The sequence below is a fragment of the Lutra lutra genome, chromosome X (assembly GCF_902655055.1).
Source record: "Lutra lutra chromosome X, mLutLut1.2, whole genome shotgun sequence".
Lineage (NCBI taxonomy): Eukaryota > Metazoa > Chordata > Mammalia > Carnivora > Mustelidae > Lutra > Lutra lutra.
In genome coordinates this window covers 64248922-64270073 of record NC_062296.1, presented here as the reverse complement: position 1 = coordinate 64270073, position 21152 = coordinate 64248922, and the positions used below count along the sequence as shown (strand labels likewise).

At 59.6% G+C, this 21152-nt stretch overlaps 1 protein-coding gene across 12 annotated transcripts in view; it reads right to left on the bottom strand.

Annotated features, from left to right (window-relative positions):
• Positions 1-11831, bottom strand: part of BCOR (BCL6 corepressor) — a 51560-nt gene extending 39729 nt beyond the window's left edge. For 10 of the 12 annotated variants that reach the window (XM_047715508.1, XM_047715517.1, XM_047715515.1 and 7 more), the window contains exon 1: positions 10970-11755. The gene's annotated coding sequence lies outside the window, so the exon portion shown is untranslated. The other 2 variants (XM_047715509.1, XM_047715510.1) reach the window with 2 other exon arrangements.
• Positions 11832-21152: the final 9321 nt, after the last annotated feature.

Below are 21152 nucleotides of genomic sequence, written 5' to 3'. Positions count from 1 at the left end.
GAGGGGGAGTGCTGCGTGGGGCGGTGAGCCGCGTGGCTGACTGTTTCCCTCATCAGAGGATGAGGATACCGTGGCCAGAAAGCAGAGGCCACCTCTGCAGCCGTCCGCACGCTGCTCGTGCACCAACAGCTGTCACATTATTTGCACTCGCTGTAAACAGCCTTCACATTCCCCCCTTACCGCATAGTTAAAGCCAGACTAACAATCCACAGTTCGAGATCAAACCAACAACAGCAGCATTGTGTCTGCCTCCACTGCCTTCGCACCAAGCCCAGCAGCTGGCAGGTTTCTCCGGAACAAGGGGACCCCCCCCTTCCCCCACCCTTCCAGCTCCAGCCGAGGCTAGCCAAGGCAGCGTGCAGTTTGTCGCCGCTGATTTTAAAAGCGAAAGAGCACAGCCTTGTCGCCAGGATTTCGGTGTGGTTTATCAGCCCTCTCCCAGAGTTTGCCCCTCCTGGTGGCTGGGGGGGAAAAGCACCCCTCCCCCACATCCTCGGCTGGGAAGGGAGGTGGTTCAGACTCCCAGGGTCGCTTTCTATGCTCAGAAAGCGTGGGCTGCCCCGGGAGGGGGTAGCGCGGCCGGGCTCGGGGTCGGGGCAGGGAGGCCAGCCGCTCCCTGAGCCAGTCGCAGAGGCCAGGCGGCTCTGCACCTTCTGCGGCCCACAGCCCCAGGCCCTCCGGCATCTCGAAAAAATGGTCCAACTCTGTGCGTACTTACTGGCCGCCCCACTGATCAAAATGTCTCCTTTATGATTTTTGGTTAAGTCGAACATTTCCATAATCGTCATTATTAGCGCAAATTACACGCCTAATCGGTCCTTAAATAGATTTTAATTAAATAATCATACAAGGCTCATTTTATGACTTAAGAAAGGCATTACTTTTCGTTATAAACTTTCCACCAGGATATAGACTAACGATAGCAGACAAACACTTACTCTTTGAAAATCTCCAGTAACTGATGGGCAGAGAGAATCCTGAAAAGATACTGTTTCACCTTCTGGAATCCCGGCAGAGACCAGACATAACCACATCTGTGCAACTTCCCTCTCGGGAACGGAGAGAGGATCTCTTCCTCCAAAGGCTCACTTGAGCGGTCTTCTCCTTCCGGCCAGCAGAAAGCCCCAAACGCTATACTTTTCCCTTACCCAAATGCACAAACTCCTCCAGCTAGCCGGCTCCTTTAGGGACCACCCCTCCCCACCACCCTCCATCCAGCCACCCACCCGCCCCCCCGTCTGCCGAGAGCGAGCTGGGGCGCAAAGTGGGCACGGCTGTGCTTGTTAACTGCTGTGTAAAATGCTGTTAATAAAATAATAAATACAAAGGACGGAGGCTGCTGGTTCCACGGCTGTTTTGACTGGAAATGCCTTGGCACTTGTCATGTGTTTATGGGAGGGCAGACAACTCCAAGATTTGCATAGTTTGGACATTTCTGTACTTCATTTATTCTGTCCTAAATGACGTAGGCCTAGAGCTATTTCAAGTTTGCATTTGTACAGAACTGTTAAGTGCCTTAGAGCTGCTCCAGTGAGACCAAGTTTTAAATCAGACCCAAGGCCGGACCCGTCCCTCCTCTCTGACTCGGACCCCCTCCACCCTCTGCCTCGGTTGCCCGAGAAAAACAAACAGACCCTCAAAGACGACCCCGGGGGTCCTGGCTCTCCCCACCTTCACCCCCTCTGGGGGCATCTAGGGTAAAGGTTAAGGTGTTTTCAGATTACAGGTAAGGCCTCCAGCTCTACGATGTGGAAATCAGCGCAGTTAGGCGCACCGTGGCCGTACTCTTACCTCTAAAATAGTGAGCTAAGATGTGGGGGAAAAACTGCTGGCCTGGTAAAACCCACTGTTCACAAAACAATGTCAGCAAAGGCTGGAAGGCATTCTTTAGAGAGGGACCAGGGATTCGTGCCTACTGAAGCTCTTTCAGCACAAAGGCTTTTAGGGGAAGAAGGGAAAAAGAGGGAGGAGGAGGGTGGGGGGGAGAGGAGAAGAGAGAGGGAGGGCTCCTGTTTCAGAGCAGGCATCCCCTGAGAGTCAAGAACCAAGTGTAGCTTCAATCAAACGCTGACTTTCCCTCTGGGAGTCAAGGAGGAAACCTGATCACAGTAGCTTACTACCGGCCTGGATCCATACAGGTCTGGTTTTCTTCTCATGCTGCTAATTTTTAAAAATACATATCGATATATATATATATATATATATATATATATATATATATATATACACACATATATATATGTATATATATATTTAAAAAGCAGCAATCCCTGGCAGACTTTATTGAAAACCACACTGAGACCTCCTAACATCCGGGCTTAATCCCTATCAAACAAACCACAGCACCTCTGGCCTCCGCAGCAGGCCACCCCCCTCACCTCCTCCAACCAGGTCTCTCCCCTCTGGCCACTGGCTCCCCTCTGCCCTGCAAGAAGAACGGGGAGGCTGGCCAGAGAGCACCTAGATAGGTGCCCGGTTCTGGAATCAATTCCTAACCATATAATGACCCCACTTAGGGGAGGGGGGAAAAAAACCTCCAAGCCCTTTCATATGGAACCCTTTAGAGCGCAGAATGCAAAGAACTACAAAACAAAGAGCAGCCCAAGAAGGCAGACCAGAGGAGAAGCCTCTGAGGCGAATTTAACCTGCGTCCTGCGCCCCCCCCCCCCCCCCCCCCCCCCCCGCCTAGGCTGGTCTCAGGGGCTGTCCAGGGCAGCGGGGAATACAGGCACAACCTCCAGGAACACCACCAGTCATTCAAAGCACTCCCTAAATCCTCAGGGCCTACTATGTGCCTAGTAGTCTTCTTTGATCCTAAAGGTGGATAATTATTCCCAGTCTTACAAATGAAGAAACTTACTGAGGCTCAGAGGCCATAAATAACTTGCCCCCAAGGTCACACAGCTAGTAAAAATGGGCCACGGTCAAACTCAGTCCTGGAGTTGCGGAGAGGAGCCAATTATTGGTCTAATTGTGCCATCTGAGATCCCCACGAATTTCGGAAAACTTCCTGAGCCCTTGTATTCGAGGGCAGGGCAAGAGGGAAGCGCTGAACACCTATGTAACTTAGTCCACAAGGAGACCAGAACCCAGTTTCCCCTACAGCCAGTCATCTCTTAGTCCCCTTGCAGTCTTTTCCCCATTTCCGACACTTCCTACCCATCTCCCTACCCAAAAATACCCTGGTGTGAGGTGAGGTCAGGGCTTCCAACAAAGCTCCACTTCCAGGACCCCAGAACAGGCAACGGTAGGTGGGTGGCTCCTCTCAGGGTTCTGTAAAAAGTGCTGACTCCTGGTACTAGGGCTGGGCCCGCCACCCTAGTTTTGCCACATAAGGCAATAAATCAAATTATCTGGATAGAGCAAAGCCCTTTGGAAAGAGTGCCTACACCTACCTTTCCCAGGGTTTTAGGAAAAACCCCAGGGACCAAAGTGGGGTGGGAGGAGGAAATTAAGAGGGAAGTGTCTCCTAAGATACCAGGCCCTACTGGACCCCACGAAAGGCCAAGCCCTGAGCCAAGCGAGGAACTGGGGTTATCTTTCATTTCTCCAACTTATCGCAGAAGCGGGGGTCTGGGCCTAACGTCGCCACCCGGCCCCATCCCCAACTTCCAGATCTGCTCCAGGCTTTCAGATGCTCTGGAAACTCTCCACACCCGACGACCCAAGCTCCACAGGGCCATCTCCCGCTCGGCTCGATGGCGACCGGGAAGGGCAGAGACACCGGACAGTCGGCTGCCCCTGCGGGCTTCCCGGCTCCCACCCCGTGGCTCCTCCAAGAGGCCAAGGCTCCGGATGTGCGAAATGGCTCCCGGAGCGACTGGGCGGGCAAGGGCCTCGGTAGCTGGAGGGATCGAGGCGATGGCGGCGCCGGGTCCTCACCCCACTAGCCAGCTAAACACGCCCCCGGCCGCCCGGCTGCCCCTGGCTCCCCGCCAGTGGCTCTGTCTCTCGCTCACTCACGCTCTCTCTTAAACTTTCTGGCGTTGGCGACGGGGGCAGGGTTTCCAGCCTCCGCCCCCACCCCCGCCCCCAGCTCGAAGCAGGCCCTTCCAAACCTCCGGGGAAGCGACCCCCGCCACGGCTCCGCGACACAGCGGCCCCGGAAGACCCCCAACACACACACCTTGAGCCACCTGGAGTCACCTGGAGCAGGCGGCTTCCCAAAACGATCGGCGTCCGGCCGAGCGTGGGGCTGCTGCGACCGGGGAGGAACTCCCGAAGCCGCCAACCGTCCCGGCCTGGCCGCGGCGCGCGTGCAGTGCGCCCCACACTCGCGCGCTCTCCGACAGAACTTACGCAAGGGGGAGGGGAGGGAGTGGGGCGGGAAGGGCCGTGGGCTGCTGCTGCTTTTTTAAAAAAAACTCTTTAGTTGCAAGAGTTTCGGGTGTCCCTGGCACGACTGCGAGCGCTCGGACAGAACAATAGAAATAGGGGCTTGCCGGAAATGGTGCAGGAAGACCCCTATAACCCTATAAACCTCTCCTCCCCTCGCCAGTTACTATTAGCATTAAAAGACCCCAGTGCCTTCAATGCGATGGTGTCTGTTTATAACTTTTTCCTGCTGGGTCCCCCTACCCTAAACAAGTCCCCCTCCTCACACTATGAAATCACAAGGGCAAAGATCGCTCCCCAATCCGTGACCTCTGGAAGCTCTCTGGGACTTTCACCTGCTCTGCCGCTGGCACCCCGACCTGACTCACCCCCACCCCCAGTAGTTTCTCTGGTTTGCACCTAGACAATAAATTTAGTTTAATTTAGCTTCCGGTCTTTAATTTTAGCAGGTCTCCTTTTTGCATGCAAATCAATATGGCAATTACCATCTAAAAGCTCGCCCAGCCCCGGGTCAATGTAAATTGATCATTGTCCGCCTTCCACAAAATAACACCGGGAGTCTGTGGTGCATAATGAGATTATACTGGAAACTGTCTTTTAGATCACAAATTATATTTTATGCTGTCAGGATCTTCCAGCGGACTTCCCCGCTAGTCTAATCAAGGGGAGCTGAGCCCGTGGGTGCTGGGGGGCGGGGAGGGGATGGTTGGCTCGGGGAGACATGACTCAAAAAAATAACCAAGTGAGGGACCCCCGTTTCGGGGATCTCCTCGACTGGGGACAGGCACTTATGAGCTCGGGATGGGAAAGGGGGGCCTTCTACAGAAATATCGCGGAAAAGTGTCGTTCATTATTCCCATCCAAAGTCAGATATTCTTTCTAGAAGAAAACACGTTGGGGACAATCAGCAAAAAGCCGTCGGGCCGGGCTGGTGGCCGCGGGAAGTCTCCGGCCAAGTACTCGCGCCTAAGACGGCAGGGCTACCAGCGGGGGCAGCCCGAGGAGGCCGTCCACTCCTGCCCCAGCAGCTTTTCAACCCGGCCGTCGCCACCTAGGCCCCAGCAGCACAGCCTGCTCTGCAAACAGACGGAATCCTGAGGGCCATACACACCCGCAAAGCAGCCGGGGCGGGCCTCGGCCTCCCCTACCCGAACCGTGTGAGCGGCGGCTGAGGCCTTGGAGCAAGGATAAGGTCCTTTCTGGCCAAAAGCACCGCTCTCCCGCCCCTCTGCGGCCCCCAGGGCACGGGTGTGACCCTGGGGCCTAACAAAGGGCCTTCTGAGCTCCTTTCGGCCTCGGGCTGGCGGGTGGGAGGGGTGGGGCCGGCGGGAGGGAGGGGTGGGGCTCCGCGGCCGTAGTGGACCTTCGAGTTTCCCACCCCACCCCGCCCCCACCGAGCCTGGCTAGCTCGGCCCGGCCGGCGCCCTCGAGGAAATCACCGAGGTGGCATTGTCAGAGCTGCCTCGAGCTCCTGAGGACCGTCCCGGAGTTGGGGCGGCACGGCGGCCTGAGAGCCTCCCGCCCAGCCCAGCCCTGCCCCGCCCGACCCGGCGCGGGCTCCACCCGAGTGCGGTCTTCCCAATAAAAGCTGGAATTCCCGGCTGGGCTCAGACAAAGAGGGACCGCGGCAACTCGACGCCGCGGGCAAACCCAACCCTAGCCTGGTTTACGTGAGCGTCTGGGGGTCACACAGGCGCCTGCTAATCCACCCTACACAGGCCGTTCCCGCAAGGTCTCCTCCAGAAAAGGGGAAAAAAAAATTTAAAGCATACCAAAATGAAAGCATACCTCCTCTTTATTCCTCCCGGAGGCCGAACTTCGCACTTCTTTTGGTTCTATCTTTATCAATCCACCAGGCTGACAGCCACATTAGCAAACAGGATTTCAGAGCAGGGCCCCCATCTATCTATTCCTCCCGACCTACTCCTCTTTTTCCTCCACCATCCATCCACTCAAGGTCAAGAACTCAAAATCTCTGAGATCCTCCTATCTGCTCCACACATGCCCTGTTTCCTACCCGGAAAGGGAAGAAACTATAACCAGAAGTCCTGTTAGTGAGAAAGGGCCACCCACCCTTAGCTAGGCCGCTTTGCCCTCAGTTTCCCTCCAGCCTACCACACAGTTTTTTCCCTGCGAGGGAGTGCACGAAGGTGGTTGGGTAGTCCACACTTCTGCATCCACGTAGTTCTCCCCCAGCAGGAAAGTCTTCCTCGGCCAAGGAGGAGTTTTTGTCATTCAGCCAGTGTATCTAAGCATGGATGTATGCATATGAATGCTTTTTGTGTTTCCAAGTGACCCTCTTCACACCTTTAAATGGGCTTTTGTCTCTGGAACGCACTTACAGAAATTCTGCCCCAGTTTCCAGCTCAACAAAGTCTGGGATTTTCTCTTAGAATATCACTATAGATCCCCATATTTGCATACCCGTGTTTACATTCTTCTTGGCCAGTTCTTTATCTCTTCTGTATCTCTTGTTCCATGTGGGCATCGGAGCCCGAGTGTCTTGATTTGTCTCAGCACATGTCATCTGGGCCCACATCTTAATCTGAACATTCCTGTCTAGCGCCTACACCTCCCCACTACTTACATTCTTGCTTTGCCAGTAATGTGTGGCCCGTTCCCAGGCTAGACCAACATGGGTTTGCAGTTTAAATATAACTAGAGGATCCCCTGGACCACAAACCCTGAAAGAGGATGAGGAAGAAGGCAGAGGTGTGTTAACTAATTATTTATTTATATATAGGGTAACCCACCCACCAATTTCGACGTCTAGAAAGAACTAGACCACTGTCTGTAACGTTGAGTTTAAATTTCTAGACCCGTCCAAGGCTGACTCCACGATTGTACATACACATCCCTACCCAACTCCTGTTTAGAGGTCGTCTCCTTGCACATATCTGATTCCAACTCCCCACAAGTTCATGGTTAAAAGTGCATCTATTTATGCAGACAACTCAAGGACCTCTTGGCTGTCTCCAATGCATACCTGTACCCACTGGCCTGGCATTTCAGCCTCAATTCTTCCGTCTGCAGCAGTCTTGGTCAGAAGCCCCACCCTACTACGGCTCTGAGCCGACCTTCCCATTACCAGATCATCTGCACAAATTTTCTCTGGGAGGTCTAGCTCTGCATCTCCCAAACTCAGTTCCTTAAGTGAGGGGTGCCCACTGTGTGTGTTCACGCCTCTCCCGTTGAGAAGTCCTGGGTCAAACTAGATCATCTAGCAGCTGCGTTTGGTTCGTCGAAGAATCGAGTCCAATGCACCAGGATGTGATCGTGCAAGCACAGAAGAGAAAGGAAAACCCTAGACCCAGACTACCGCCCCGCCCCCTCCCTGGGGGGGTACTCTGCCTCCAGGAATTTCTACCACGAACTTTGCCCCTCACCCTCCCCATCACACTCCCCCACTGCCTTTAAAGGGTTAAAAGAAATCCTCACAGCCTTCCCTCCACCCAGATCGCTGGGCCCGCAGGCTTGCTCGCTCACTCGCTGCTCACGGGAGTCTGCCGCCGCCTCCGCGGCCCGCCCCCCCCCCTTCCCGTCCTTCAGCCGGGAGGGAGCCTGCATGCCTGTCTAGACCGATCTATCACAGGCACACCAACAACACCCGCGAGAGCGCGGAGACCCTGCCCAGGTCCCCGTGCTCGCTCGGTACCCGGCGGACAGAGCCCGGGGAGCGTGACCGCGCCTGCGGGGTCGGGGTTGGAGCCCTCGGGCGCGGGCCGCCCCGAGCGCACCGCGGGTTCTTGCCCGCCCTGGCCCCGGCCCCCGGCGCTCCCGCCAGCCCGGCTGCCGGGGCAGTCACAGCTCTGCGCGCTGGGCAGTCCTATTTTTATCTTGTCTAATCCCAAACTGGGCGGGGAGCACAGGCGTCGTGCTTAGAGAACAAGAGATAGGCGAGGGAGGCGGGGAGGAGCAGCCAGGCAGCGACGCGAGCAGGAGCGAGTTAAAGACACAGTCGAGGCGACCGAGAGCAGGAAGAAAGAGCGGGCTGCGCGGGCCTCGCGGCGCCGCACGCAACGCGCAGCCCGGAGAAGTTACTCTCCGCCGCCCCTCACAGCCGGTCCCTCCCCACTTCCCAGCCGCGCTCTCCGAAGCCCGGGCCGCGGGGCCCCGGCCTGTGTGGGAGGCAGAGGCCCGGCCGGCCCTGCAAAGGGCTGGGGAGAATCGCTAATGAGCTGTGCGGCCCATTGATCCAGAGAACACTTCCTAATTAACTCTCAGTCACCTACTGGTGACAGCGCCTCAAAGGACAGCGCAGGGGCCGTGCGAGCCCCAGCCCCGACTTGCCTGCCGAGCGCCTGGCGCCCGAACCCCGCGCGCTCCCCTCACTACCCCAGGCAATCCCGGCGAGGGGCGGCGGATACCCGCACACTTAAGGCCAGCTTCACGTTAAAGCTGGACGGCACATTAATCACCGCCATCTCCTCCACCCCTCCCCAGCCCCCGGTCCCTACACGCGGTGAAATCGTGCCCAAAATAAACACGAAAACCGACACTGCAAAGCCCAGACCAGATAACAGGTCGGGATAGGAGTGGGAAGGGTCGAGAAACAAACGTATTCTCCAAGTGCCCACGTACAGAAGTCTCCGAGGCCGACAATTAAAACGTCTTCCACACAAGCAATTCCGCTGGCAAAACCGAATCCAACACCTCGTAAGGATTGATTTCGGCCCGCGGTGTCCGTTTCCAGTGCCACAGGAAGTGTCAGATGGCTAGAAATACCCAACTCTGTCTGCGTTCGCCACCCACTACCTTCTGGGGTGGGCCATTTCCTCCCTGTTTTCACTTCTAGGCCATTTTTTAGGATTTTTCGACAAGAGGCTACCCCTAGCACCGAATACCACTACCCCTCCTCTCGCCTTCTCTTAAAAAAAAGAAAGAAAGAAAGAAAGAAGGAAAAAGAAAAAGGAAAGAAAGAAACAGAAAAGAAAAAGAAAAAAAAACAGCTAAAACCCTGAGCTGTCTGGTCTAGACACAGAGAGGCTGTGAGAATACCTATTTGAAGCGCGCTGGTTTCTTTTTAAGGTTTGTTTTTAAATACACATAACCCTCCCCCTTCCTTCGCTCTTCAATTCCCCCAACCCCCACCCTTCAGACGCCGGCGGCGCGCGCCCTCGCGCGCAGGCACTCACAGCCTCTAGCTGGAGATCGCGGACTTCTGGAAAAGATTCATTAACAGCAAATTAAGCCTCGCCCGGCCTCGACCTACACGCGGCCAGACTCCGCCGTCTCGGGGACCCGGGAAAGTGCCCACTCGAAAGTGCGAACGGCGGGAAGCCAGCCGGGACCACGCGTGCCTCGAGCCGCCCTACTCCGCACACAGCGCCCCAGGGCTTGCTTGGTAAACAGCAGGCGTACGTCGCCGCCGCCCTGAGCCCCCGAGTTGGCGGAGACTCTGCGGCGCAGTGGCCCGCCTGCTCCGAGCGCGGGCCCCGCGGCGCGGCGGCGCCTCGCCCTCCCCGCCTCGGCCGAGGATCGCGCCCGGGTGCGCAAGTTCCTCTTCGCCTTCAGCCTCTGCGCCGCACGCCCTCCGAGTGGGACCAACTTCCTCCGGCCGCAGACACGCACACGCCCAAACAGCTTCCCCACCAGACTCCCCGCTGCTCAGTGGAGGGCCCCGGTCTCTCGCCCCCCCGCCACCGCCGTCCGCGCCCTCCCTTCCCGCCGCCGCCCCCGCACATTCTATCCCCCAACCTCTCCGGCCCCCCCCCCCGGCTCCCAACTTAAAACCTACACCGCAACGTAGGGGAGGGCGTGGGAGTGGGAGGGAGTCGCGGATTATAATTTCACAAGAACATTTAAAAAACAAAGCGTCTGACCTGGCGGGCGGGCGGGACGAGTCGGAACCCCTCGCTCGGCTCGATTTCCTAGTAGTTTCTCCCCCCCCCCTTTTAAATCCACGTGATTCGCGCTTTGGGGCAAGCCAAGAAAAAAACCCGGGACTCCCCTCCCGAGCTGCGCAGCGGCGGCGGTGGCAGCAGGTCGAGCTCGGCTCGGCCCGGGGCGCCCGCCACGCACCCTCGCGCACGCACACGCCGTCGTTCCACTAGGAGGAACGACCGGCCCCTGGAGAGGCGAGACCAGGCGGCGGCGGCTGGGGGTTTTTACAGTTCTTTCCCGAGTCGAAAAAGAAAGCAGACGGGAACCCGCCGCCCTCCCCTTCCTGCTCGTGAGCTAACGCCGAACCGAGCTTCCCAGCTTCCAGCCCAGCGGCTCCCCCTCCCTCCTGCGCCCGACTCGCGGCGCTCAGCGGCGACCGCGCTCCCGCGCACACAGACACACACGGGCTGCAAACTTCCACTCCGCGAACTCCCTGCTCTCCTCTCGGCCCCCGGGGAGGCGGCAGGCCCCCTCGCCGCGCCCCTCCCTCCCCGGGCCCACGCGGGGCCGCTTAGGGTGGCTGCATTTTTAATAACTTACATCTAGGAGATAAAACGAAAGCGAGCCAAACAGCCGAAGGGAAGCGCGAGGCGAAAGCTTCGAGCTCCACGGGGTACGCGAGAGAATCGGAGGAGCGACCCGCTGCGGGCGGGGGCCCCGAGGGAGGGGACCGACTGCAGCTCGCGGCGCGCCCGCCCGCCCGCCGCCCGCGCTGCCTGCCTCCCCGGGGAAAGGTGTTCCGAGCACTGACCTGAAATCCCCGGCCGGGGAGTAGGCAGGGAGCCTGCGATCCGGCGCTTTGAAGTTTTTCTCCCCCCCCCCCCTCCTCCGCGAGCAGAGTCGAGGCGGCGAGGAGCGAGGGGCGGATGGCTGGGTGGGGAGAGGTGTGCGGGGCTGAAGGAAAGTGGGGTGGCGACGTTAGGTAGCGGAGAAGGAGCCGGGCCGGGGAAGCGCGGCGAGCAGCAAAGTTTGCCGTCCCCGGCTGCCCGCAGCCCGCTCGCGGCGCCGCGCTCGCTCGTCTCCCTCGCCGTCTGCTGCCAGCCGGCTGCCCTCGGGGTCGGCCCCGCCGAGGGGTGGGCTCTGGGCCGGGTGGGGGCGGGGCGGGGCGGGGCGGGCTCAAAGCCTCCGGGCAGGTGGCGACAGACCCGCGCGATCCTCCGGGCTCCCGGGGCTGGGCCGGGCTCGGCCGGGCTCAGCAGCTCCCGCGCCGCCGCTGCTGCCGCCCGCGCTCGGGCAGGAGCCCCAGCGCCATGTTGACGGATCGCCGCGAGCGCCCGCTCGGGCTGGGTGTATGTGAGTGTGCGAGAGAGAGAGAGAGAGAGAGAGTGTGTGTGTGTGTGTGTGTGTGTGTGAGTGTGTTGGCCAAGTCGTCCCTGCGCGGCGACAGCGCGGCTTGGGCTCCCCGCCCGGCGGCTCGCGGGCTCCCCCTCCGCCGCCGCCGCCGCCTCGCTCTCGCTCTCGGTCGCGGTCTGGGCTCCGGCGCGTCTCCCCCGCAGCCGCCGAGCTCGGCCCGCGTTCAGCGAGGAGCGTAGCTCTACCTCACCTTGCCGCTGGGAGCCCGGGCTCCGTCTGCCGCCGCACGCCGCGATCCCAACGCGTCCCCCTCCTCGGTTCCCTCCTCTTCCTCCTCCCCCTCCCTCCGCCCGCCCTCCCTCCCTCCCTCCCTCCCTCCCTCCCAGCAGCCGCCTCCCCTCCCCCCGCAGGCGCAGCGCTCGGGCGACAGCCGCCCGCCCGCCGCCGCCGCCTCCAGCTCTCGCAAGTTTGAGCTCCCCCAGCCTCCGCTCACCCTCCGCTGCGGCGCCTCGGCGGTGGGGTTGCGGAGGGGTGATTCCCCAGGAAAGGTTTGCCCGAGTTTCCCCAGCCGTCATCGATTCCCGGTCGGGCGCGTTTCGCCTCTCTGGGTCCGGAGCCCAGACCACTTGGGTGGCTCCCCACCTCGCCCCTTGCCCTCCCCTCCCCCGCTCGGACCGAGTTGGCTGCGCACACCCGGCCGGGGCGCGCGTCCTGGGGAGCCGGAGACCGGCTCCGGCGGCGGTGGCGAGGGCGGCCCGCTGATCCCGAGCCGAGGGGATGGGGGGCGGCGGGGGCGGCTCTCCCCGCTGCGCGCCGAGACTCCCCTCGCTACCCAGAAGGCCAGTGGAGGACCGCAATTACCATAAAGCGCCTCGCACTCCGCGCAGCCAAAGCTGTCAAACCCCAGCGGCAGCCGCCGCTGCCTCCTCTCGCCACCAGCACTGCGCTCTCCCGCTCGCGCGTCCCCTCCGAGACCCAGCAGAGCCCAGCGAGTGCGCGTCGGCGCCCACCCTCGCCCTGGGTCGCCCCTTCCTGCGGGAGGAGCCCTGGCCCATTCTGGTGTCCAGAGCTACCTGGAAACACCGCGCCGGGCCCGGTGGCCGTTTCGCCCGAACTCCGCACCCGAGTTCCCCGGACGTTTCAATTGTGTGGGAATTGTTTGGAGAGGCGGGGGTGGGGGCGTGAGGTGGGGAAGGCAGTCCGTGGGGCACAAGGAAGCGGGGGTGGGGGCGGCAGGGGAGCGGAGATCCGCCAGAATTTCTCCCCCGTTCACGGATATTTTCGTAGTCTTGCACCTCTGATGGTTGGAGGCTCCATCCTGGCCCCTCACCCCGGCCTCCGGAGATTATCTCCCGCGTTTTATTTTCCTTGGCAGGGAGCAACTTTTGGCTTACACCGTTCGCCCCATAAATTTCCACTCGGTAACGTCGTGCTGATCGGTGCTCGGCGGCGGCGTACAGCCTGCGCCCGCAGCAGTTCAATTCAATTGACACGTATTGAGCTTCTCCAGCGCACCCCGCGCGGCGCTGGCCGCGGGGGGAGGGCGGGGGCCGGCGGACGGGAGGGGGAGGCGGAGAGGCGAGGTTCCGGCCTCCCCGGAGCGCAGAGCCTCTAGGGCGAGCCGTGAAGCCCCAGTTAGTGAAGCTGGCGGGAAGGGGAGGGAGTGGGGGAGGGGTGTTCCGGCCTAGCCGCACCCAGACCGGGGGCCTGGACCTCACCGCAAAAGGTGATCCTTCTGGGGCTCTTCGCTAGAGTCTTTTTATGCTGAGGGTGGGGGAAGTTTCTTTCTGCCTAAGGACAAGATGGTGCAGGCTCGATGAGAACATCAATCCGAAATGGAGGTAGCTTGTAAATCCACACGGAAAGTTTTAAAATATCCTGGAGTGTCTCCATGCCAAAAATAATCAAAAACATCTCAAGTTGATTACGAAGTCAAGGTCAAGGCCAAAATCAGCTCTAGCTAGCAGAGCCCTTTCAAAAATTAGACTTAATACTGACTGCGGGACTGGTGTTAGGTGCGATGTTATTTATTCTGTTTTAGTTCTCAGTACATAGTTATAAAAAGAGCCCCTTTCAAAGCAGAAGTGAAACATCTCTACCGTTTGAAACCCGAAACTTCAGGCCGAATTAAATCTTCATGCTCCAGAGCTGCTTATAACAACTGATGTAAAAGACAGGCGGGCAAGTGCCCCCTGAGAACAGTGCCCAGCCCTGCTGAGCCACCACCACTTCCAGGACCCGCGCCTGCATAATGGCATGCATGCCTTTTTCTTCCCGGTCTTTCTGGAGGTGGATGTCTCTGAAAGCTAACCCACACATTTTTTTAATCTCCGGTAACAAGCAGAAAGACACCTGGACTATTATGCTGTAAAGCTATTTTTTATAAAGACATTTTAGGGCCAGACATTAAAAGTTATTAGACTGAACGCATGCGAGTTACAGACACAGCTGGAGAAAAGGCCTCTGGTTGTGTGTTGTAGCAACATTTCTTTTTGAAGCGACTCCTTTTATTCAAAACAAGTCTAAAATAACTGGGAAGGCTGAAGTTGGGTATTTGTGGGGAAAGTCTCTGAACATGGTTCCAGGCAAGGAGGCCGCCGTGCCACTGTGGGCCACGCAGGAGAGCTGGCCTGGGTGAGTGTGGAACCGTGCCAGGCTCTTCCGGCTCGGTTAGGCCGCCGCAGAGACCCTGGCACCATGCCAGGCCACCTTCTCTCCCCTTCCCATGCCTTCCCAACTCTCCCCCCAGGCACAGGCTTTTCCCGGAGTTGCATGTAACCGTCCAGAACTTTTGGAAAATCCAGGAACTAAGCGAGACACGGAGCCTGCAGCCTCTCAGAACCCTGTGGCCTCCTGGGGCTGCTGACAAAGGGGCCTGTTTGTCTAACTTTAAAAGTCCTAGAGTTAAAATGAATTGGGGGGGGTTGCGGTGCTGTAAATTTGAGGGGGCCGCGAGGAGGGCTGATTGTGGGAGAAATTTGATGCTGGAGACAAACAGGCCAGTAAATTCACCTTTGACGTAATTTGCAGTGTTCACCACCCGCAACACCCTCCCCCCGACTTTTTTTAAGGAGCCGAGCCTCCCTGGTATCCCCGTGCGGGCTGGTGGGATTAAAGGGTTTTGCTTCCATCTCTGAGGGATACATTTTCCAACTCTGTGGGATTTTAAAAATATCTTATTAAGGGAGTCCTAAGAGGCACGAGTGTGTGTGTGGGGAAGGTGGTTCGTGACTCACTGGGAATTAAAATGTGAGATTTTCCGGAGGTGCTCTAAGGCAGGGAAGGGTTGGGAGTTTACACCTATTGGCCTGGGTAGTTGGAATTGTTCCAGGGTGGAGGAGGAGAAAGCTCACACAGGGCAGTCCCATCCTGCGTCCCCCATTCAGGAAGGGACTCCAGGAGCTGAGGACACCTTGGAGCCAGCAGAGCGTCATGCAGCCGTAGCCTTCCAGGGCTCCATCCTCCCCTGCCCTCCCAGGAGTCCCCTGGGAGCTGACCTGGGGGTCAGGCCACTATACCCAGCGCTCAGCAACGGGAGGATTTCAATGAAAGCAGAGGAGGAGGAGGAGAGAGGCCGTGAGTGAGCGCAAGGGAGGGGAGGCAGCATGGGCAGTGGAGAAAGAAACGGGCTCCGAAAGGAGAGGCGCGGGGCTAACCCTCTCCCACCTGCCTCTTGTCCCCTTGGAAAGTCTCTCCTGGTTAGAACATATGGTTCGACCTCCGGCTCTCAGGCACTCTTCTGGTGCAGATTCTACCCCACCTCTGCAACTAGGCAAGCAGGTTGGCGCCTCAGGGAGCAGGCCTGAAGCCTGGCCAGACTTTTTGACCCAGGCTGATTGTGCAAGACCTGCCAGGATCCCTTCAACACCATCAACCACCGCCCAAGTCTAGGGGAAAAGCCACACATCCCATGATGAGGTCCTTACCTGGTATTTGGGGGACCCTGGGGTTCCAGCATTGTGGGCACGGTTCATTTGTAACCTATGCATAGGATCTAAAGCATAAGGCTCTGTAGGCCCCCGGTGATGCTCTTCAGTGACTGTTCTCACATTTATGTTGCTGATTATTGTGATAGGTGGGATCTGGGTGATCACAGATAATGTATTTTCACTTCATATGGTATGAGGCAACCTCTTAACGGTAACTATTTTCAACAACACATACTAACAGTCTTCATTGATTCTTTGTGAAAGAACTCTGGGCTTACCTAGCGGCCCCAGAAGATTCACTAGCCTACCCCCTCCAAGCACAGGGCATCCTTGTTCCGGGGAGTTCAGTCATCTGGAAACATCTAAAGGTAGCTGCTTTCTGTGCAGAAGTCTCCTAGACTTAGGGGTCCCCAGGTTGAAGATGGCTGTTCTTTCTGCCTAGCCTTTGAGGGGTCATTGGGCGTTTCAGGGAGGAGGGTCCAAGAGGCAGGCCCAGCATGATAGCACCAACTAAATGCCTCTTGCAATTTCTGGTCTGGGCTCTATTAGTGGCAGGCTCTGGGCTCCTCCAACCCAGGCACCCCTGAGTGAGCTGCCCTTTGGTTTACACTGAGGGGTTCGCTGAGTCGATGGGTGTCAGCCTAATGAGCATAAATACCGGGAGGTTTCAAGGAGGCCTTGCTTGAGCTCCACCTGGCCCTGGCTTAAGAGCCCTCAAAGCCGCGGCGCGGGGCCGGATGCTCCCGCAGATAAACCCGGACGCCGCGACCCGCCCCAGCTGCTTACTTAGCAAGTGGGCCTCCGGCTCCTGTTTGACCCGGCCGGGGTGGGGGGGGGCAGTGAGTGGGAACAGCAAGGTAAGGGGGCGGAGTACCGTCAACTCCTCGGTTGCGGACCCAGCAGGCTGGCTTTCCTCCCCTGCCATTTTGTATCCAGCTTCCCTCCTCCACTCCCAGGGGAGCCCTGCGGAAATGCATCCCTGGGAGCCCCAGCCCCTTCCCGGGCATCACCTGGGACTGGAGGGATCTGGAAGGCTCCACCAGCCTCTCCCTCAGGGCAGAAAGGGAATAGGGCCCCGCTTAGGGAAGTGCGGCGCTGATCTGTCTCTAGAAACCTGTAAGGCCCCCGGAAAGTCGGCGCGGAGGTGAGTGGCCCCGGGTGGTGGCTTCGGGGAAGGTCAGCCGGAGCAAAGCTTGGGGCCAGCGCCAGGAGGGGATTCCACGCGGCCTGATCCACGGCACTTTTTACCTGCTCCCATTACCCCTCCGGCCCACTCTGCTCTGCCTTCGCCCCTAGGGGCCCCCTCCCCATCCCCTGAGCCCAGTGCGTTAGCAGCCGCGCAGCCCCTGGCCGTGAGTGCGGGGGGAGGGGGGCACAGGGTGGTTTGTGTTGCGAGGCCTGACAGAACCTTCTGTGTGCGGCGGAGGGAGGAGGCTAATGCATAATGCACAGCGCCTGGAAGCCCGGCCATTAGCGGCCTGTCGGTGACACAGACAAACGACTGAGAGAGAGGGAGGGGATCCAGCTCGCTCTGGAGTTTAAATATACCAGCGTGGAGGGGAAACGCCATGATTTAAAAGTGTGTGTTTGCAGACACTCGCATATATTTTAATGATTTCCAGCAGGCCGTGCGTCCCAGTCTTGCATCCCCCTCCCCAAAAGGGGGATGTGTATGGGGAGGAGGAATGAAGGCAGAGTGAGAGGCCTCAACCCGAGACCCACCGCCAGCTTTTGAGACAAGGGAAGGAGAGGCTGGTAAACATAGCACCGAGAAAGCAGGGCCTAGGGAAAGCCACACGACCAAAGGCCATCCCCAGAATTTTTTTTTTTTTTTTTTTAAATCTGGCCATCAAAGCCTTCCATGCAGGACTGGACCCTCTAGTTGTACTAGAAAGGCCTGGAAGAAAGAATAAAAATCCTGCCACCCTTGTTCTCCCCCCTCCCCCGCCCCAGGCGCCCACATTTTGAATCTTGCTTTTCCACTGACAATCCGGAGACCTCCTTCCTCCCCATTTAACACACCAGTGTTTTTTAGCAATTAAGGCGAGAAGGGGGTGGGGATAAAGATAAGCCAATTTTTTTTTCCGCCATGCAAGTGTGAAAGATAAGATAACGCTAAGCTGGGGCAAAGCGGCTGCTTACAACCTCCCCTCAGCGATTTTGATCGGTCACTTCTTATCTCGAAAAAATGCTTTCGAAAACTGCATAAAAAAGAAAGAAAGAAAGAGAGAAAGAGAGAAAGAAAGAGGCGGAAGGAAAGCATTTTCATTTGGAAGTGACATTTAAAACCCACCTCCTCTACACCAGCAAACCCTTCCCGGACCGCGGGGCTCCTCAGAAAAGTCGCACCTTGACTGCAGGGTTTCAGGCTTTCTCGTGGAGGGGTAGGCAGGATTACTAGTGTAATTAGGCTGAATAAAACCAGGGATACGTGATGAGGGTTTATCCTGCGTCCGACCTCAAGCTTGCAACCCGGCTTTCTGCTCTTAGTTACTGACCAGTGTTGTGTTTCTCCATCGCGCTCGCGTGTTTAAGCTAAACAGGTAGTTAGTATATTTGGGAGGCCCATAGACCTATGTCGACACGAAGTGGTTGTTAATGCGAAATGATAAGACACTCTGCTGGGTTTTGCAGCCCCCCATCAAGGAAGGAAAAGGTTATCTTATCATGCACACCAGAACCCGAGAACTCTCAGACGAACCGGACTCTCGGGGAGTTTCGTAAAATCCTCCCCACCCCCCACCCCCGCACAAATATTTCACGAAGGGGTTTCCGGAAGACTTTGTATTTGTTTAGGGAGGTTTCGGTATTAAACTCCGGGCTCTCGGGGCAGCCTGTAAACTACCCCCAGCCCAGGCGCTGGCTCCAGATCGCAAACATCAAGGCAGGCGCCCCCGGCCGAGTGGCTGAGCCACAGTGCTCATCTCGGGCTCAGAGCTCCTAGGCTCCCACCACCTCGCCCTCCATCCCGGGCTCGCGCCTTGGCGCTGGACAGGGCTGTGCGACCTACAGCCCAGGGCCAGCCGCGGCCGGATTGTCCCCCGGGGAGCCGAAACCGCCGAGCGGGGAAACCCCTCCTCTCGCCCTTCCCCGAAAAGCCTGGCCGCGGCGTAGGCGCCGAGCAAGCGGGCATCCGCTGACAGCCGGGCCTCACGTAAGGCCTACACGCGTCCCATTAGTCAGCCTGAGTTCCCCTCGGGCGAGCCGTCTGGCGCGGCCCCAAGGCCAGGCGCGGGCGGGGAGGGGTGCGGGGCCGCAGCGAGCGGGGAGCGGGGCGGGGGTGCGGGCTCTGCGGGACCCGGCCGGGCTCGGTTCCGCGTTCCTGGGCCGGCGGGTAAGCTGAGCCGCCGGGGCAGGCCGCTCCCTGGCTGACGCCGAGGCGCCGAGCTGCGCTTCACGTGCCCGCCATATCAGCGGCCACGGCGGCGGCGAGGAGAGGGGGCAGGGAGGCGCGCCGCAGCTCCCGCGGGGTCTCCGGCCCCCGCCTCCTCCTCCGCGCTGGGGGGCTGGGCCAGGACCACCCCGCAGCCCCCGTCCCCGCTCCAGCCGAGAGCGGCGCTGCGGACGCCGAGAAGCTCCTAGGGCGCTGCTCCGAAAGCTGCGCGGAGGCAGCAGCTAGGGGAGGGTGCTCCTCGCGGCCGCCCCGGGAACTTCCCAGCCGCCCCGCCGCCGCCGCCGCCGCAGTCACCGGGACCGGAAGCCCTCGCGCCGCCCCGAGCGGCCTCTGCTGGCCCCCAGGGTTGTTCCAGACGAGGGCTGGCCGCGCGTCACCCTCCATCCCTCCTGGCACCGGGCGGCCGCTCTCGCTCCCGGGCGTCCCCAATTAAACCCGGAGGACCCTTCTCGCGGTCCAGGGAGCCCCCCCCAACCCGCCCCGCCCCCAATCCCAGCCCCGCAGCTGGGACGGGAGGGGCTCGGAGCCGCCACTCTGGCCGGGCAGGAACACCTGCTCCCGGGGCCCTGCAGCTGGGCGCGTGGTGCCGAGAGAGGCTGCCTACTGTTGTGTGCAGAGATCGCGGAGGAGAGAGCACGGGGCTCTGAAGCTCTGGGCCAGGAGCAGCCGCGTCTCGGCCGCCCCCATCTCCCATCCCTTCTATGCGATCACGCTCGAAGCCTGGGGGCTCGGGTCTCCGGGGGATCGAAGGGCCACCACCCCTGGGATCCGACTTCAGTCCTTAAGAGGTCGTTCGCAAGACAGATGGGGCAAAACCTGTTTTGGGAGCCTTCCCGGGGTCCGCCCCCGCTCTCCAAACCAGACACACTCATCTCCCCTCGGCCCCGACTCTAGCCTCCGGCGGGGGACGAGAGTAGGTCATGGCGGCACCCGCACCTCCTCCCCCTCCCCCGAAGGGGCTGGGATGGGGTTCGGACTTTGCCACTCAGCGTGGGGAGGGCGGATAGACCCTCCGCATCTTTTCCGTGCCCGGAGAAGATCGGGCGGCCGAGATGACCTGCGCTGCTTGCCCTGCCTCACCCCCCCCTCCCCCGTTCCGCCCTCCCTGGCGCTCCTGGCCCAGGGCCCGGCCGGGGAAGGCGTTGTTTTGCCAGCGGGGGCCGAGCGAGTGCGCAGAGAAAAGCCTCCTTGCTCTAATGAGAGTGCACACAGCGCTGCAGCGAGGAGGATGATTACCCGGCGGGCGGGGGGGAGCAGGCCCCGGCCGCGGGCGGCGTGTGCGGCGGCCCCGCGGGCCCGGAGTCCCCGCCTGTCTGGCTGCTAATCGCACGCTTTCTGCTGTTACGGAGGCAGGCGGGAGCCGGCGGCCGAGTCCAGCGCCGGCGACTCGGCGGGTGACACGGAAACATGGCGCAGCGCCCCTCCCCCGCCCGCCCTCCCCGCGCTCCCGCCTCCCGCCTCGCACTTCCTCCCGCCCGCGCGGCTTTTGCAGTTCTAATGCTCTGCTGTCGGCCCGACACCATTACGCTAGCAGACGCTTCTCGGCGGCCTCGCGCGTCCCTTTCCCCTTTGTTTTCCGGGTCTATAGAAAACGTTTGCTTTTGTCCCGAGCTCTCGTTAAACCAAACTTGTGGTGGCAACGGAAGGCGGTGCGGGCGGGGAGGGGCCCGGGGATTTTGGCAGAAGCCGACCAGAGCGTGGTGGAAACTTCTCTCGCTGGGTTCCCCGCCACCCCGCCTTTCCCTCCCTCCCCCCTCCCCTCACAGACACAGGCCAGCCGGTCTGCCGAAGCTTCCCCCTTCTCCCCTGAGAGGCCTCGGCGCTCCAGAAAGGAGGTCTGGGCCAGAGGGACGGTGACCAGGGGTGAAGAGCCTAGCGTGCGTGTCTGCGAGCCCCGAGTTTTGGGGCACTCGGTAACCTCGATCCTTGCAGCCCTGATGGGCCTCTCCCTCCCTTTGGTCATTCGGGGCTTTGTATCAGCCGGCGGAGAGGAAGGGGAGGGAAGAGAAGAAAGTGGTTTGTGTGTGTGGCTTTTCTATTAAGGGTTTGTTGGAATCTCTCACCCCCAACCGTACAGCCTCCTTTATAGGATCTGGGGGAGAAGGAGGGGGAACGGGGGCTCCACGGGGCAAAGGGTCAGAAACCTAGGCCTGGGAGTTGGAACGTACTCTACTGGCCAACTCAGCTACACAGCCCGCACGAAGGGTGGAACGACCCTGCAGAGTCGTGGACGGGAGGGCCAGATCCCTGGATCCAGGAAGTGCCAGACCTCCCTCCCCTGGGCAAGAGAGCAGGTCCGGTCCCCGCCCCGTCCCACC